General features: G+C 41.2%; 1 protein-coding gene and 1 non-coding gene across 3 annotated transcripts in view; both read right to left on the reverse strand.

Moving 5' to 3' along the window:
• FOXP1 (forkhead box P1) overlaps positions 1 to 18,351 on the reverse strand; it is a 432,878-nt gene that overhangs the window by 399,128 nt on the left and 15,399 nt on the right. For both annotated transcript variants that reach the window (XM_074404548.1, XM_010350106.3), the window contains exon 2: positions 15,246 to 15,340. The gene's annotated coding sequence lies outside the window, so the exon portion shown is untranslated. The remainder of the gene's footprint in view (positions 1 to 15,245; positions 15,341 to 18,351) is intronic.
• LOC120367303 (U4 spliceosomal RNA) lies at positions 5,396 to 5,536 on the reverse strand. The gene has a single exon (XR_005581709.1). It is a non-coding gene; the product is annotated as a U4 spliceosomal RNA (small nuclear RNA).

Genomic DNA, 18,351 nt, shown 5'->3' on the forward strand with positions numbered 1-18,351 from the left:
TGAGAACGTTCCTGCACCTTCCCTCCTTCACAGCTACATTTTAAGGATACAAGTGTTTAATTTATAATGAGGAAAGAAGAACTCTACTGGGGTTTCTCCTAACTCTGAAATGTTCATTACTTTGAGAATAGATGAATCGGAAAACTGTAACTTGAGGACTTTTTTCTTTTTTTTTCTATTCTTCTTCTTTCATTTTGCAAAGTAGCTGCATTTTCAAACACTGAAGTGTCTCCTCTGTTTCTATCAACAGACATAATCTGGAATCAGTTAAAAGGACAAATAATATGTCCACTACTCAGCCAAATGGCTAAAGTAAGGCATCTTTGGTTCATTTAAATACTCAGACTTCTCTTCTCCAAAAGTCAGACCAAATAAGAATCATATTTGGGGCCGGGCACAGTGACTCACACCCATAATTCTAGCACTTTGGGAGGCCGAGGCAGGCGGATCGCTTGAGGTCAGGAGTTCTAGACCAGCCTGGCCAACATGGCAAAACCCTCTCTCTACTAAAAATACAACAACAACAACAACAAAAATAGCCAGACGTGGTGGCATGTGCCTGTAGTCCCAGCTACTTGGAAGACTGAGGCATGAGAATCACTTGAACCCACGCAGTGGAGGTTGCAGTGAGCCAAAATCATGCCACCGCACTCCAGCCTGGGTGACAGAGTGATACTCTGTCTCAAACACACACACACACACACACACACACACCAAAAAACAAAAAAACAAGTACAGGACTCTACCTTATTCTATATCACATATGTCAACTAACTAGTTTATAAGCCTTGGTTTCCCAAGATTTATTTGTAATTGGATGAAAGAAAAGATTTGGGGATACAGGGAAGCAACTTATTTTTTATTTTGTAAAATATACCAAAATGATCCAAACCTGGTTCCCAATGTGAACTGAAAAGAAGATGCCTTTAGCTTTGTGGGGCACAATCCCTTGTCCAGTTCTAACTGCCTTTTTCTCAACACGAACATATGTTTCCCTTAAAATTACTTCTTTTTTCCTACCCTGGTGTTATGCAAGATCCCTGCTTATTTTGGCGATGAAAACAAAATAAGAAGAGCCACCCAGAGTTCTCCATTCCAAAGAGAGGAGCTTCCCAAGAAAAGCAAAGTTTTGCTGTTGTATTTCCTTTCAGCACTGCCGAGAGCAGGAGGCATTCTTCAGTGCGGAAATTCAGTGCAGATGAGGGAGCTGGTCCTGAAACACCTATTAGAACCATGAACAGCAGGTGTGGCAGGGACTATCTATAGGCTATAGGTATGCAATCACTTACTTTTTATTAAAAAAAAAAAAATTGAGGAGCGAGGTGGTTAAATAGACCCAATGCGCAATGAGAGAAGTGCTTTTCAAGCACAAAATATATGGAAAGGAGAGGCTTGGTATTCCAGAGAGAGCTAAAGAGAAACTAAACTCTCAAACTGAGAAAGCAAACCTTGACTTTATTTCTATAATCAAAATCCTCACAAAATTGGCCATAGGTCTCGGTGAAAGCTTTAAAAATTTGGGAAGGGCCAGCATGCTTATGCAAGAAAAACAAAGAGAGGCTTGCATATAGGATATTGGTTTCAATGAGGAAGGGTGAATGCCAAGAACACTATAAGAATTAAGCACTCACATAATAGATCACTATGAGCAAAGCTCTCCTGCAGATGTTGGAGTTGGTGATCTAAGCCTCACACTTGGAAAGGTTGTGTGACTGGAGCCATGATATATAAAGTAAGACGCAAGCGCCAATGTTTTGATTTAGCCAGGCAAACGTGGCTGTTTTTGTTGGGTGGATGAGGCATTTTTTTCACTGAGCAAAGAATTACGGTAAACATCTGCTAACCATGACCACAAAAGAGGTGGTTGTTTTCATTCAAGGTCATTTTAAAGGAATAAATTTAATTAATACAACCACACAGCAGTAGTATCCAACTGTAATAAGTCTGCTTGCTTCTATCCACAGACCTATTCATTAAGAAAGCAGTTAATCGAGAAAATTTCCCAGCGTTGCCATTACAGCTTTTTGAGGACCATGGATAAGACTTTTCTGTCTCAAGGGATGCCTGAAAACCCAAGCAGACTTCACTTCTTATCTCATTCCTTAGGCAGTTGTTTTCCAGAAGGTTCTCTAGCGTTATTAGCAAGACTTTATTATAATACACATCTCTTGCTCTATTAGCAAGACTTTACTATAATACACATATTAAAGCCCCATTAAAAAAACTTAATGAGGCCAAGGCAGGAGGATCACGAGGTCAAGAGATTGAGACCATCCTGGCCAACATGGTGAAACCCTGTCTTTACTAAAAATAGAAAAATTAGCTGGGTGTGGTGGTGCTTGCCTGAGTAGTCCCAGATACTCAGGAGGTTAAGGCAGGAGAATCGCTTGAACCTGGGAGGTGGAGGTTGCAGTGAGCTGAGATCACACCACTGCACTCCAGCCTGAGCGACACAGTGAGACTCCATCTTTAAAAAAAATAAAAAATGTTCTAATGGGTTGTAAGCTTTACCTCACATATAAACATCCCAGGTCACATCTCTCTCTCAAACTGCTTCTTTGAAAGTAACTGTAAGAATTAATAGAATCCAGAATGGTTTGGGTTTTCAAAAATTCCTTATTTGGTTCTTTCTTTAGGAAGGAATGGGGTGGTAGGGAAGCTAGCAGGAGCTGAATTATTCAGGCTGACTGTCATTCAGATCCGTCAAATTACAGCTCAAAACATCACTTTACCTCTGAACAACCAGCCATACCTGCTCCAAAATGAGAGCCACCCATAATTATTATTAAATGTTCCTAATTAAGATAAAATAATGAAATTCATAAAAGACTCCACTTCCATTCTGACTTAAAACTTCTGCATCTACCTTCAATATCAGAAGAGCCTTCTAGATTTAGAAAAGCCAGTTTTGCATAAACTATATGCTACCACAGAATTAAACTAAAGAACTAAAGTTTACTATTTCTGGCCTAGGGTTATGTCAATATCGTCAATCAACAAGATACTAAGTTTGCTAAATGTAAAGAACAGAGTAGGCCAGGCACGGTGGCTCACGCCTGTAATCCCAGCACTTTGGGAGGCCGAGGCGGGCGGATCACCTGAGGTCAGGAGTTTTAAGACCAGCCTGGCCAACATGGTGAAACCCTAACTCTAATAAAAATACAAAAATTAGGGCATGGTAGCATGTGGCTGTAGTCTCAGCTACTTGGGGGGCTTAGGTTGGAGAATTGCTTGAACCCGGGAGGCAGTTTGCACTTGAACTCGGGAGGCAGTTTGCAGTGAGCCAAGATCATGCCACTGCACTCCAGTCCAGGCAACAAGAGGAAAACTCTGTCTCAAAAAAAAAAAAAAAAAAAAAAAGAACAGAGTTGTCTCTCTCCCACATTCTAAGAATTCCCCTGGATGCCCAAAACCATGGTTAGTACTGAACCCCATGTATATTATGTTTTTTCCTATACATTCATATCTATGAAAAAGTTTAATTTATAAATTAGGCACAGTAAGAGATTAACAATAACAAGCAATATGGGACAATTTTAACAACACTGTAATAGAAGTTATGTGAATGTGGTCTCTCTATTTTACTACACTGTACTCACTTATTTTCAGATCCTCACTGACTGTAGGTAACTAAAACCACAGAAAGTGAAACATGGATAAGGGGAAACTACCATATTTCCTCTCTTTGACTTATCTATTTCTCATGGACTAGAACACAGCAATTCATAAAGGCCACACTTCAGTAAGCTTATTGAAAGAATAAACAGTAAATTCATCAACTCCATTTATTCCAGCAGTTGCAATATCAAACAGGATCCCAAATGTTGGACCAGGCTAAGAGCAGCTTGGAAGCTTGGGAGTGGGAGGCTGTTCGTCTTTCACCTTTTCCACTCACTAGTCTTCAACAAATACCTATTAAACACCTAACAGGTGCTAGTTGCTGTGTTCAGAGTGTGTTTTTGTGTGCACGTGCACGTACATACGTGTGTGGATAAGCGTATGTACACATGGGCATGTGTGTCAATCAGAGGAAGGAGTAAAGGGGGAGGTGTGATCATCTGAATGTTATTGATACTTGACAGAATCTTGAGGGGTAATTAACACAGGTTTTAGGGTTCACCACATCTGGCAAGTCACTCTGTGTTGATTTGTTTGTTTGCCTTCCACAATGCTGTTATGTGCTAAGAAAGGAAAGAAGGTAGGCAGAGATGAACATGGAGGAAACAGCAAGTTTTTGATACCCCAACTTCGCTTAAGAGATGATGAACCATTAGACAAGAGATGGGACTACAGAGGCCCCGCCTATTTAATAACGGTCAATGCCTTCAGCTACAAAACAAAGCCAGCCTACTATGGCCCACTAATTCCGCCCCAACCCAGTCAAGATTCATGTCTATAAGTAACTGCAACATCAGAGGCCACTGTGGTCAGAATCGGAATATAACCATGTACCACTACACTAGCTTATGCTTAAAAAAATGCAACGTATCCATCATATTTGTATAATAAAGGTATTAAATCAGGTATAATTTCCAAGCCTTAAAAGAAAATCCCAAGCTTTTATGTGTATTCCTAGTGAAAGATAATGTGATGAATGTCATAATAAAAAAATAACTTAGTAGGAGGAAATAATTTTTATCCTTTTTAAATTTTCCTTACGAAATGCGGCATTTTAACATAATGCACTTAAACATAGTTACCCATAAATGTAAATCTGTTTTGATAAAATGAAGAGACTTTTAATCCAAATTGCACAGTGATGCTTCTACACTGATCTGTTATAACTTAGTAATCAGAGTTAACAGACTGCCTAATTAACCAAGTCATCATTTGCCAAGATCCAAATATGGGATGAATTGTGGGCCAAGGAGAAAATATGATGGACATGAAAATATATTAATTCAGGGAAGCATTAAAAGCATGTGGAATTCAAGTTTTTTTGATAAATCTCTCATCATCTTTAGTATCTTTAATTTTAAGGTATAAGTAACATGCAAAAATAAAAAAAAAATTCCATCTAGGGCACATGGAAAAACATTTGTATCAACTAGCTAAATGGACATAACTAATTTTTAGGCCTCTGACAACCAATGACGTACAAAATCACAGATACCTTTTGATAACAAGTAATATCGACAGAGGGCTTACTAACAGAAACATATTTGGTATTTCACATGCTCCAGAGGGTTAGTCTCTATATTTCTAACTCTTCAGGAGGTACTATTTTTATCTTCAGGTACCAGATGAGAAAACTGAGGTTGAAAATATTCTGTTGCCCCCAAGAATGTATGAATAAACAAATAATACCTGATCCTTTCAAAATTCTTAGGGAAGTGATTGTTTTTTTTAAAACTTTTATTATTATTATTATTATTATTATTATTTTAAAAATCAGTCTCCGTAGAGACTATCAAAAATTGCCAGTGCCGACCGTATTGCAAGTCGTCATGGTGGGGTATTGGAAAAAGTTTTCAATTAGCAATAATTGCGCCTTGGAAAAACCTCACTGGCTATGATACTGCCACTGCACAAAGCTTAGGGCAGTGATTGTTAAAATTCTGTAATTTAACTCACCAAAATTTTTTCCAAGGAGGTTTCATCCATTCACTTATTACCTATTTACTAACAGCTAGGAGATGGGGGTGGCTTGGAAGATGTCATATGGCTCACCTGTACAAAAATCTTTCATCATCAGGGTATTATTCCCACCACTTTCACTTTCTATATGACCTAAAAGACATGGGCATTTTGACTGCACTATGTTATTTTATAAGCCCATTTTCCTGGGTCATTCAAAAGCAAGTCTCGATGTAACACAGGGTTTAATCCTACTAAGTCCACTAACAAGACCATCTTCCTCTTGGCTACCTGGCAACTGCTATTCATTCCCTAAGACCCTAGTCTGGCACCATTCCTGCTACGAGGCCCTCCAATCTCCGTTCTCCAACCGCCTCCCCAGTCAAAATGCACAATCCGACAGTATTCTTGTAGCTTCTCTATCACCATATTATGATTGACTTTTCTGTCTACCTTGCACATATAAGTATGTTAAAATCAAGCAGCTTGGCTGGGTGCGGTGGGTGGCTCATGCCTGCAATCCTAGCACTTTGGGAGGCCGAGGTGGGTGGATCATGAGGTCAGGAGTTTGAGACTAGCCTGGCCAATAAGATGAAATCCCATCTCTATTAAAAATACAAAAATTAGCCGGGCATGGTGGCATGCGCCTGTAACTTCAGCTACTCAGGAGGCTGAGGCAGAAGAATCGCTTGACCTGGGGGGTAGAAGTTGCAATGAGCTGAGATTGAGCCATGGCACTCCAGCATGGGTGACAGAGTGAGACTATATCTCAAAAAAAAAAAAAAAAAAAAATCAAGCGTCTTGCCTTAGGACCACAAACCGTGGCAGATGGTAGGTGGACGGTTGGAGAGAAGAATGAATAGAAGGCAGAGAGGCAATGAATGAACTCTAGACTCCTCAAGAACAAAGCCCTGGTAGCATTTCTGAGGCACAGCCCAAATGCCACTGGAGATGTCAAGCCTTCGGCAGACAACTTTCTGGGAAAACTCTCATAGATGACATTTAGTTGTGGGTTAGATGAACCATATGATATTTAAAGTTTCCTTCGCCCTGTAATTCTATGTATTTGCTGTACAGCAAGTATAGTACCTGATGTGTACATAAACATTGTTCACTTTCCCAGAATTATGTCCCCTTCTTCTGAAACCAGCCCTCTTTCCACCTACTTTCCAATGTTTTGTGTAGGTCAAAGGCCGTCCATGGCATTAGAGATGGGCACATGACCTAAGGCAAGCAGGACCTCCCACCTGCCCCAATGTACTCCTGCTCCAGCTCCAGCCAGTATTTCAACAAAAGGCATGTGGCACACACCAGACCAATCACTGATGCAGGAAGATCCAGATTCTGTGACAGCTGCTACAACTCTCAAGAAAAGATCTTTTCTGCTGGAGTTGCTACAAAAACAGACTCATGAAAGGTTATCCTGCTACAACCGAGGAAACGCCTCTGTGAACAAATCCAACAGGGAGCACAGCACAGCCAGGAGATCGCCACCAAGACTCAGTGGCATGACCTGAACCTCCTGCTTCAGATGTCTCTGGAGCTGGTTCCACAATCCGACTTTTCAACATTGGGAGCCACTTAATTCCCCTTTATGCCTAAGCTGGTCACTCAGAACCAAAAAGACCTAAAATATGGTGAGCTCAGTATTTTAAGACACCAACAACACATGAGAAGTGGGCTGTCTGCTCTTTGTGTTAACAAGGCAATATGAATACTTCAAACCTCTTAAAAGAAAAATTGGTTATTTGTGGTCCCTTGTAACTGGCATTTATAAATTTTTCCTCGAGCCTAATATTTTACCAATATTTGAAGGTCAAAGTCCTTGGCATACAGCTTATGAACCTATAATGCTACTGACTAAGTAAGTGAAGGTATTCTACTCTGTTAGGCAGTGATACCTTTAAGTACCCCAGATCTTCACCCCGGTAAATAAAAAGCTTTCCAGGAGAAAGCTGCTAAGAACTAAAAGAACATTCTGAACCTGCTTGCTGGGAAAATGCCCAGGTACAGGACTGAAGCTTGGGGAGGGAGACCCTCTCGCTTGCCACACTTTTTCACACAGGTGACTGAGCAGAACGAATCAATTATTAGGTGGTCAGAGGCTAATATGAAGTAAAATAAGGGCTACAGAGATGAGGTTAATTAGAATAATGTCCCAGAGAAAAATGACTCAAAGATCTAGAGAAAATGTCTTAACAGGCACATCCAACTGAAGATAGAAGAATGGCAATTAAGTGGTTGTCCTTGTTCCTAATCAAATTGGGACACACTTTTATTTCCCATAGCTCTTGTATTAGCAAAAAGAAAGCATTTTCAGAAGTCTAGTAAGATCAAGCAGGGCCTATTACATAGCATTGAGGTATAAAGGCTTGACATGCAGTCCCAGAGCGAAAAATTTGTGTGAAAACAAAACAATGTCTGCAAGTCAATACCCCAAGAATATGTGGGCACGAGGAAGTCTGCACGGCATAGTGACTAAGAACCAGGGTAGAGCCAGGGGTGGTGGCTTACACCTGTAATCCCAGCATTTTGGGAGGCTGAGGTGGGTGGACCACCTGAAGTCGGGAGTTAGAGACCAGGCTGGCCAACATGGCAAAACCCCCTCTCTGCTAAAAATACAAAAATTAGGCATAGTGGCTCACGCCTGTAATCCCAGTACTTTGGGAGGCAGAGGTGGGTGGATCACAAGGTCAGGAGTTCGAGACTATCCTGGCCAACAGGGTGAAACCCCATCTCTACTAAAATACAAAAAACATACAGGCATGGTAGTGCACGCCTGTATTCCTAGCTACTCGGGAGGCTGAGGCAGAATTGTTTGAAACCAGGAGGAGGAGGCTGCAGTGAGCCAAGATCACACCACTATACTGCAACTCCAGCCTGAGTGACAGAGCAAGACTCTATCTCAAAAAAAAATTTTTATATATAATATATAATATATATATTATATATTATATATGTATATAATATATATTTTACAGGTGAAGAAACTGAAGAATAGTGAGTTACATGACTCATCCAGAACCCTCTACCTCTATGGAGCAAAGCCAGGATTTGAAACTAGCAACTCCTTCCCGTCGTACCCGTTTTTTTTGTTTTGTTTTGTTTTGGTTTTGGTTTTTGAGATGGAGTTTAACTCTGTCGCTCGGGCTGGAGTTGACAGCCAAGATCACACTACTGCACTCCAACTCCAGCCTGGGTGACAGAGTGAGACTCCATCTCAAAAACAAAAAAACCAAACAAACCAAAACAAAACAAAACAAAAAGCCAGGGTACAAGGGGAAGGAGTTCCTAGTTTCAAATCCTAGCTTTGCTCCATATAAGTAGAGCGGTCTGGGTGAATCATGTAACTCACTATTCTTCAGTTTCCTCATCTGTAAAATTAATTTTTAGAATGGGGATTACTTCACAGAGTTATTGTGAGTTAATAAATATCAAGGGCTTAGAATCATGTCTGGCACACAGTAAATCCCCAGTAAAGGTAGCTCTTTATACAATACACCTTTCACAAGCTAGAGTGTTTCTCTTAACTACTTTTTATTGAGATTTTTCAGGATTAGATTTTTCATGAGTTTAGAAAATTCTCCTTCCACCTCTCCCTCCTTAAGTATGCAGAGTATTGGTAATAGCATGACATGGAAGTTTTTCTAGGTACATACATTTAGATACACCTAAGAAGGTCTAAGCACCAATTACTCTAGGAGTAGAATCCCAAAGAAACTGCCATGTTTAGGAAGTGGATCAGGAGTAGGAGACTATTCTGTGTCACCATTAATGAATGACTGGGGACAGATGTGGACAAAGACAAGACACAGGCCCTCTTGATTGGAATACCCAGGGTAAAACGTTGACTGATCCACTAGCAAAGCTGTTGAGAAATTCAGCCCCAGTACATCTTAACCAGAGTCACCTGGCACCGAGAGACTGTTGAACCAAACCGGACTCAGACGATGCAGCAAAATTCCAAAACACTGAAGAAAAAAAACCCTCAAAAAGCTCCTAATATTTCCCGTTGATTCTCAGGCACCAGGGTATTGAGAAGAGGGCAGCACGAGGGCTGATCTAGGCCCTCAAGCATCCCACGTAAACTGCCTGGTCAAGTCTCAAATTACACAGATCTGTTTCCCCTGTCATGAATTATTATTTTAGTTTCTGAAATGATATTTGGAGAGAGGGGTGTTATATATTTTTAGAGATGCAAAAAAATCTGGGTGTTAGCCTCTCTGAGGGTTATCATGAGTCTAACCAATGTTTTGTTTTTTTTTTTATTTAATCACTTACACTTGGACTGATATTCACTGGATTTCATCTTTTCCTTTCCTAAAAGGGTATTAGTAACCACGTTTGATGCCGTAAACTATATATTAATCACATCCTTTTATTTTTAGGTTGCAAGAGTACACGTTATGAATTAATAAAAAACAGCGATTTTAATTTCCTAGATAACTCTAGTCGCTCCATAAGTCATGTAAATAAGAGTATATGATTTGACAGATTTCATTCTTTTCCACCAAAAAGTCCTGTGATACAGAGTGAGACAGGTCCCTCTCTCTGCTTCAGCTTTTACCTAACAAATTCACAATGAACAACACATGTCAACCACTGACATGGTACAACAATATAGCAAAAATAATAGATCATCTTCTTCAAGCAGGTGGAAGAAGTCAGTGTTAACAACGAAAGATATTTAGATCTAACTCCTTTCAGACTATATAGACTTGGTTTTCTATCAAAAGAGAAGTTATGCGAATTTTCAGGACAGAAGTATCACGTGTACATTTTTTTAAAAAGAAAAGAGAATTTACCAGAAATTTAGGATGCCCTCTATTGCAAGGCAGGAGATCAAACCAGCTCTGATTAACTTAAAGGCAAAACATAGCCCCAGCAAGATGGCGTACAGACACTGCAGCAACCCAAACTCTGAATTTCCATGGTTTTCGGGATGTAGGCCAGGCTCCAGACACTGAGCCATCTCAGTGCTTGAGGTTTCTAGCATGTGTTACCTGAGACAGGTCATGGACATCCAACAGTCAATACATCAACAAATATAAAGCAGACTATCTCACTGCTTGCTAATTCTGTACTTTTTAAAGTTAATTCAGTACATGAAACATGAACGAATATAATCAGGAATCAGGTTCTATGCCATCTTTGCCACCTCTAAAATGAACATTACAGGAAAGCGCAAGATAAGTTTTATCAGTGGAGATCCCCGGAGCCTTTGTGGATCCTCCTAAATTAACAGCACTGTTATTCTGTTCCAGACCCTGTGCTAAGCACTTTATACGTACCATCTAATCGAATGCTTGCAATAGCTCAGTGAGCTAGGTGATGCTATTACCCCTGCCTCAAAGAAGTAAACTGAGTCCTAGAGAAAGAAAACAATCTGTCCAAAAAAAAAAAAAAAAAAAAAAGAGCCAGTGATGAGAGTGCTGAGGTTTGAGCTTGGATCTTAACATCCTTAATCAATTTGGACCACCCACAATATGCTGCAGGCCCAAATGGCAAACAATTCTGTCTTCATGGGGAAGATGCTGTATATAACCCCTTCTGGACAGGACATGCAGTGTATGCAGTACATAGTGGAAACTTTCCACAGAAAACCCAAGGGCAGTATTCTATTCCTACGATAAAGGTGATGTGCATAGGGTTTGTTCCTTCTCTTCCTCCCTCACCCAGATACAGTCCTCTTAGGTACCACAAAAATACAGAAAGTCACAGGGAAATCCCCAAACAGACTCTGATTCAACAAATACCGACTACATGCATACCTACCATAGGTTAGGCACTGCTAGCCATGGAGAAGCCACACTGAATAAGACCGCCTTCTTGCTTAATATCTAATAAACAGGTGAATTCATGAAGGGACACAGCTGTAATATACGGAACAAACAAGAGGTTTGGATCAAGAAAAATAACAAAGGGGATGTCCCCTTTCACATGGGTAGTCAGCAAAGGCATGTTCAAGGAGTTGATTTTTGAATTGAACACTAAGGGATGAGAAGCAATGAATGCTGGGAGCCACAGAAGTTATCCCGTGGTTCAGAGGCAAGGAAGTTTTTCATGGCATCTGAGAAGAGTAATGGGGTTTAAATAAAATATTGGAAACCGTATCAAAAGCTCAAAGTTTCCAAAAGTCTTCTGAACATGCAAGATCTTCAAGCCACTGTCTCTACCCAGTGAACAAGATGGAAGCAAAGCCTATGTCAGGCAGACCCTCAGTAAGTACTAATACAGGCTGGCGTCTGTCCCCTCAAAACCATCAATTCTGTGATACGGTGTCAATGGTTAACAAATTATTAAGGTTAATGAATGCTAATGAATTGTTATTACAGGTGGTGTGACTCTTACCCATCTCACCTAACAGGGCTCAAAAACTCAAGAGAGAGCCAGGGTCACGTGGCTGGCACTGTTTTTCAATCTGGGTATAAGTCTCCAACTGTGTCACCCAGCAGCACTGCTGACAATCTTTGCCCCCATTATGTGGCAGCTTCTGTGCACAGATGACACAGTTCTTTGAGGGCCATTCCCAAGAAGATCTGTGGGGGACTAGGACCTGCTTTGCCCAGTCAGCACAGAGGCAGGGACAGGGGATGAGGTGGCAGAAGATCGATACCATGTCACATCAGCCTGCACGAGCGAAACCCTACAGTTTCAGATTATCATCAGCAATACCAACTTGAAAGCAGTTAGTGAATTCTGCTTGCGAGGCAGGCCCATTTCTGACTAAGTTAAAAAAAGGAATAAAAAAAAGAACTGCATGCTTCTCAGGGGAAATCCTCAAAACAGGACCCAGAGACCTAAGCTCTGCTAACAGGGCTAGACCAGCTGCATACACAGCTACATGTGTCCTTGAAGATGTGCATCGGGAAAACTACCCAAGGCTCTACTTGAATTTACAAGGCAATACCAGGTGAGGAGCAACGGACTGCAAAACTCGTGTCATCTATCAGTGAAACAATGACCAGTGAACCAGCAACAGGATGGTCCAAGCTTGTCGGAGACAGGGATTTCCACTGTATCAACTGGGCTGCCTAGCACAACGCTGGCATTTATGATGTACCAGGATCTGTGCTAAGCTCTTTAAAAGCAGCACCTCTCTAACTCTTCATAGTGAGCTGGCTTCTATTTTTAACCCCTTTTCCAGATAAGGAGGCCGTGGCACAGAAAGGTTAAGTAACTTGCTTAGGGTTGTTGAGCCAGGAAGTGGAAGAGGTGGAATCTGAGTCTAAGCCGATCTAACTTCAAAGCACACACTCTTAACCATGCTGCTATCCTGTATCCACAGCAGGCATCCAGGGAGTGTCTGCAAATACATTCATTACCCTAAGTTTTATGACTACTCGTCACAGGATGGTATAGGCAGACAATATGTTATTAATACAAAGTAGAGGGAAGTCTCATTCTATTCATTTTACAGGATAAAAATTTTCACAGGAATCACGTGCAGGCCAATTTGGGATAGAAAATTTGGACGGGAGTGGCTTACTTGTCCCGTGAACTCCACTTCCAGGGTAAGCTTTCAGCAGAGACACAAGGAGCAACAAATCTCAGAAACATAGCGTGGAGAGTTCTGTCCTGCCCTCGAGTCTACATAAGCACAGAGGGACAGTGCAAAGCTGCCAGCAACATGCCCTGCACATCTAGGGGAGCAGAACTGGGCATGAGTGCATGTTGCTAAGACCTCGCACTAGTACTCAAGCCTTACTGAAATCTTACATCTGCGGGCAGGAGGACCCACTAGACTAGCATATTCTAGAGTTTAAATTTTGCTTTATAGCTCCCTTAATAAAGAAATTTATTTCTCAGATCTGCCAAGGCACTTTCAGTAAGAATACTATGGTCCTAAAATATTTACTGAGCTGTATCTCTGCTAAGAATTAAAAAGGCTAAAATTCTAACATGTAAAATTCAAACAAGGCACAGTCAACAGAAGACATTCACTGAAAATAAGTAAAAATTAAACATGTAGCAAAACTGACAGCATTATTTTGTATAAGTAACCACAATGTTTGCTCAGTAAGCATTTGCCTTTTCTTAGTATTAGAACCCAGAATTTATCTGGGACATCAAAGTTTAAGGATGCATTTCCCAGATACCTTTATAGTTAGGGGTGGCTAATATGATGTAAGCAGGCATCACTGGATAAGGCTGCAGGGAAGGTGCTTTGAAAAGGCCTGCCTCAGCCAGGAAAACTACTCTTTGTCTCCTCCTTTCAGGATGCAGAGGCAATGGCCTGACAGCCAGCAGCCACCATGTGACCTTGAAGATGAAGGAACACAACTGAATAAGCAGAGCAGAAAGACAGAAGGCACAAACTGCTCTTCCCAGACGTTTTTACAAGAGAGAATAATTAAATAATTTTTATACTTACATCTTCCTTATTAGAAAACAATTCTTAACTAACATAATAATATGAAAATGTATCTAAAGATGACACTACAATTTTCTCTGAGGGAAACTAGAAAATTCATGAATTGGGATTCTGATTAACCCTCTATTCCCAAAGCTGTTTGTTTAAGTATGACTTTCCTCCTTAATTAGTACTGCTAGCCCAGGGAAGCATATTTGCTGAGCCTGTCTCTCTGTTTTGACATGCAGGACTTGTGAAATTCAAACATACTTGTAGGCATCCAAAGCATTATTATTTATTAAGGCCTATATTAAAGGTGAGATCTTACAGCACTCTCAGATTCTGATGATTAAAGGAAATTTAATCGTTCTTCATTGGCATTTGATCTTTTGCCTACCATAATCTACCTGCATATCCCTTCATCCATATTTGATACTAAAAAAAAAGACATTTCAACAGCTTGTCCATCAACTGTAAAATAGAAGGAACGTACAGACAAACCACATTACTCAGAAAATATGAGAGCTTTCCCCCATACTCATTTCGCTCATGAAAGCCCAACGTGATTAAAAAGGTGAAGAAGTCATACTCCACGAGGTGAACCAGAATGACTGTAGAGCCTATCATCACATTCATAAGGAGTTTCGACATTTTCAAAGTGCTTTCACATGCATTATATCTTGTTTCATCCTTACAACACCATCTTTCAAGGTAGTAAGGGCAGGTATTTTTTTTTTAATTCCTGTTTTTCGCAGACAAATGGTTTGCTCAAGGTCAGGTGGAGTGGTACCCAGCGAGGTGTCAGGTTTACAGGTCAAATGTCCCTCTTTGATGCATCAAATCAAGGGACAGCCTACTATAGCTTTCAGGCCAAAATATGGCTTACTGTCTGTTTTCATAAATAAAGTCTCACTGGAGCACAGTGACACTCATTTGCTTGTGTATCATCTACGGCTACTTTCGTGCTCTAAAGGCAGAGTTGGCTAGTTGCAAAAGAGACCGTATGGCTCATGACGATGACAGTATTTATTATCCAGTCCTTTACAAATTTTGCCAATCCCTGCATTAGGTCATCTCCCCACAAATATGATCCAAGTTATGAACCCGGTTCATAAAAACCATAAAGCCATCATGGGGCAGGGTGGGGTGGGGTGGGGGTAACAGCATTCAAATGCCTGCTAGCTTCAGAATCAGGGCCTGATAATTAGAGAGCCCATCATCTTCTGCAGGATTACTGTATCGACCACTGGGTCTTTTGCAAAGGTAGATGGCAATTTTTCGGTGGTATACTGCATCAGTGGTGTCTGTTACTTACCCTGAAGTTTTATTGTGTCTCACAGCCATAAAAAGCCTGGGGTCACTGGGAGGGAGCATGCATGATGCCACAGGACTGCAACTCACGGAGGGAAGCTGAAAGCAAAAAGAAAAGAAGAGGTTAAGTGAAGGGGCAAAATGTGATGCTTCAAAAGCAAGACAGACACACGAGCCCTCGGTATCCCCTGTTTACACACCACATTGACCTTCAGCGTATAATCATGTATCTAAGCATCCATTTTATCCTTGGCCTTCTAGAATCAGCGTTCGACCTAGTTCACAATCTGAATTACAGGAGGAAGATGCAAAATGTTCCGTAGGTAAAACTGTCACTCTTGAAGGCACTGACATCCACTTAGGAAGTTTAGTTCCTTTAACTTCCATACCATAATTTCTTTTCTCTTTCTTTTTTTTTTTTTTATTCTGAGACAGGATCTTGCTCTGTCACCTAGGCTGCAGTGCAGTGACACATTCAGGGCTCACTGAAGCCTCAACTTCCCAGACTCAAGTGCTCCCAAGTAGCTAGAACTACAGGCATGCCCCACCATGCCCAAATAATTTTGGAATTTTAGTAGGCAGGCTGGTCTCAAACTCCTGAGCTCAAGTGATTCTCCTGCCCCAGTCTCCAAAGTGCTACAATTACAGGCGTGAGCCATGACTCCCAGCCCTAATTTCTTTCTTTCCCTCTCCCGCTCCCTCCCCCTTCCCTCCTTTCTTTTTCAGACAGAGTCTCGTTCTATCACCCAGGTTGGAGGACTGCAGTGGCACCATCTTGGCTCACGGCAACCTCCACCTCCAGGGTTAAAGCACTTCTCCTGCCTTGGCCTCCCAAGTAGCTGGGATTACAGGTGTCTGCCACTGTGCCTGGCTAATTTTTGTATTTTTAGTAGAGATGAGGTTTCACGATGTTGGCCAGGCTGGTCTCAAATTTTATCCTCAATGATCCGCCTGCCTTGGCCTCCCAAAGTACTGGGACTATAGGTATAAGCCACTGTGCCTGGCTTATAATTTCTCATTTCTTTCTTTCTTTCTCTTTTTTTTGAGACAGAGTTTCGCTCTGGTTACCCAGGCTGGAGTGCAATGGCGCCATCTCGGCTCACCGCAACCTCCGCTTCCTGGGTTCAAGCAATTCTCTTGCCTCAGCCTCCTGAGTAGCTGGGACTACAGGCACGCGCCACCATGCCCAGCTAATTTTTTGTATTTTTAGTAGAGACGGGGTTTCACCATGTTGACCAGGATGGTCTCGATATTTCGACCTCGTGATCCACCCGCCTCGGCCTCCCAAAGTGCTGGGATTACAGGCTTGAGCCACCACGCCCGGCCAATTTCTCATTTCTTAAGATAAATTTTGAGAAATGAGAAAAAGAAGATCCATAGGTCCAAATGGTAATATTGCTATGAGTTTTCATCATTTAGTCTGTCTCAATGCATCCAGTAGAAGAGAAAGGAGGCGATAAATACATCCATGGACACAGACACCCCCCAACAAAACAGACAAGCTCTCTCCTGCCAGCCAAACAGAAAATCTTACTTGCCACCGTTAGCAAGTAACTCTTTTTTTTAGTTGCATTTCAAATGCAGAAGAAGACTGTGATACAGCCTTCTCATGGAAATAGTCACTCTGTTCATGTGCTGAGACTGCAAGCTTTCAGAGTTTGGTTGGGTTATTAGTAGAATATTTACCAAATCCAATTCCAAATAAGTTGTTGCTGACAGATAAGTCAACTCATCCTCAAGCACTTTCAGAAAGTTTTTGCTAATAGCTGTCAGTAGGAAGGTTTCACATGCCAGGTCTTTTTTGCATAGATCCTTGAGATAATAATGCCATCTATATGGCCCTCAAGATTACATAAAGGACTCTCACTAATACAGAAAAAAAAAAAAACAGAACTATAGAGTGGGTAGAAAGCCTGAGCATCAGGGGCATGTACGTGTACGTCTGTGTGCAGTGTTCTCTTTCAAGAGTAAATTCAGGCGATACTCTGTGAATGTACATGTTTTTCACCTACTCAGATGGAGAAGTTGAAACTAAAAAGGAGACACATGAAGTTTTGTGATTTGAATAGTCACCTGTCTCCGGAAGCAATGTGGGTTGTCTGCCTACCAGAACTCAGAAGAGAGTTAAGAGATGGTGTTCCCAGTGGGTGTCTCTTCTAGATATGAGATAACCCCAAGCCAGATTTGTCCACCCTATGTTTTCTAGGTATCTGGTGTCTACTGTGCAGAAACTGTTCGCCAAATACATCATGGCTTAAGAATCTATGAGTTTAATGTGCTGTGTTGGCATTTTCCCTCTTGAGCAAGGAAGCTTAAGAGTATGATAAGAATGCATCAAAAATATTTTTAAGATAATTTCAGTTGGCAAAGGCTGTAATCGTTCAAACTTAATTGGTGAACTCATTAATGAGCAACTGCCATGAAGAGAAAGAGGACCATTGTCATCGACTTATCACGGCAATGAGATAACGAAGTTAATTATATTGTTTTCAATGGATTTACACTGGCTGCCTTTTAGATTCTACATTTCCAAACATTTGTTCTGACACCCCATGTGTTTGCCGTCTTAACAAAAAACCATGAGCTGTGGACTCCTCCAGGAAAAGTCGGCAGATCAGAGCCCTCGCATCCAGGCAAAGCAACTGGAAAACTTCTCTCCCCTTTATTATCTACTTGTAAAATGTTATAAGCCTGTAAACTAGTTAATTTATGAGCCATGTTAATAATTTGCTCACACTGGATCGCAGGTTTGGCAAACACAGTTTCCAAGGGATGTGGGAGGATAATTTGTACATCCAGCTTCTCTCCTAAGGGGACACTAACTAATTTGACACAGTAACATGACATTGATGGCGGGGCACACTAATGACCATTCTCCAAGACGGGGCTGTCAGCCTGTCGTTCCAGTGAGAAGCCAGTCTGCTTTCACGGCTGCTCAGGACTGGATGCTCAACTAATTATTCAGACAGCGACATTAATGAGAGCCCTCATGTTTATTTTCAACATACTAACCAACGCTTAGCTACCATTTGTCTGATATGGTCACTGATTAAAATGTGTTTCATGAATAGTAAATTCGAACTCTAATATAACAAAGAAGCATGGGAGAA

Source organism: Saimiri boliviensis, chromosome 8, assembly GCF_048565385.1.
Source record: "Saimiri boliviensis isolate mSaiBol1 chromosome 8, mSaiBol1.pri, whole genome shotgun sequence".
Lineage (NCBI taxonomy): Eukaryota > Metazoa > Chordata > Mammalia > Primates > Cebidae > Saimiri > Saimiri boliviensis.